The sequence below is a fragment of the Echinops telfairi genome, unplaced genomic scaffold (genome assembly GCF_000313985.2).
Source record: "Echinops telfairi isolate 266 unplaced genomic scaffold, ASM31398v2 ScPeMD7_7406;HRSCAF=8444, whole genome shotgun sequence".
Taxonomy (NCBI): domain Eukaryota; kingdom Metazoa; phylum Chordata; class Mammalia; order Afrosoricida; family Tenrecidae; genus Echinops; species Echinops telfairi.
In genome coordinates, this window is record NW_022111306.1 from 4,366,894 (window position 1) to 4,368,449 (window position 1,556).

Here is a 1,556-nt window from a genome sequence, read left to right on the forward strand (position 1 = left end):
TGTACCCTAAGTAACTCATCTCCCCACTCCCCCATCTTTCGTGTCTTTTCAATGACTCCTTGCCTTCTTTATGTATGATGTTCTAGTTATCATTACACAGCTCATCTGGTCTCCTGTCATGAATGTTCAATTTATCAAGTCTGTTCTTTAGTTGATCTTGACATTTAGGTGAGATATCTTCAAGGTTGTCTTTTGGCTCTCATGGACGTGTTACCATTTTCTTCAGCTTCAACTTGAACTGACATATGAGCAATTGATTTTCTGTTCCACAGTTGGCCCGAGGCCTGGTTTTAGCTGCTGATATTGAGCTTCTCTGTCGTGTCTCTACACAGATGAAATCAATTTAATCTCTGTGTATTCCATCTGGAGAAGTCCCCATGTGCCATTTGTGTTATTGGGGAGAGAAAAAAAAGGCATTTACAAGGAAGAAGTCATTGAGCTTGCAAAGTTCTATTATGCAATGTCCAGCTTCACTTCTGTAAAGAAGTCCACATTTTTCTTTTCTTTTCATTTTTTTTGAAGTCCATATTTTTCATATACTGTTCCTTCTTTTTTCCAATTTTTGCATTTCAATGGCCAATAATTATCAATGCATCATAGTTGCGTGTTTGCTTAATTTCAGACTGAAGACATTCCTAAAATACTTTAGTTTCTTCATCTCTAGCTTTAGTGGTTGGTGCATTTATCTAAATACAGTTGTATTGACTAGATTTCCTCATATTTAGATGGATATTTTCTATCACAGACAGCAATGCACTTTAAAATAAATCATGAAATGTCCTTTTTGACAATGAATGTGATACCATTCATGTGTCTGTCATTCCTGGCATGGTAAACCATAGGACTGCCTGGTTCAACATAGCCAATACCACTGCCTTGAAGTTCATTAATGCATACTATATCAATCTTTATGCTGTCCATTTCTATTTTGAGTGCTTTCCAACCTGAGAAGACCATCTTCTGGCACTATTTCTGACAATGTTCTGCTTCTGTTTGTGAGGTTTTCAATATATGACAATGGGTCACTGCTATTCATAGGGTTTCTAGTGCCTAATTCCTCAAAAATGGACAGCCTATTTCTTTTTTATAGACTGTTTTTAGTCTGTGAGCCCTGCTGAAACCTGTTCACTTTGGGTGACCCTGATGGTATTTGAAATACCAGTGACATTGCTTCTAGCACCACAGCAATATGCAAACCACCACCACAGTACAGCAAACTGACAGACACATACTGGCCAGATTAAGCAGTTGAAAAGTAAAAGATTTTAGAAGCAAAAATTTTAACCTTGGGAAATAAACATTTTATAGATATAAATATATATACTTTGGGATAGTGAAAAAATTCTTACTCAAGATACAGAAAGCACTAATTCTAAAATGATATGAAATTCTGTTTATATTAAAATTAAGAATATTTCTTCATCCAAAACACATTAAAGAAAATGAAAAATCCCCACCAGACCTTGAGGACGATGATCCCAATTAGAACAGCTAGTCCACAAAGAGGACCACATGGCCAGCCCCACTATGAGACATGCTGCCCCTCACTGACCCAT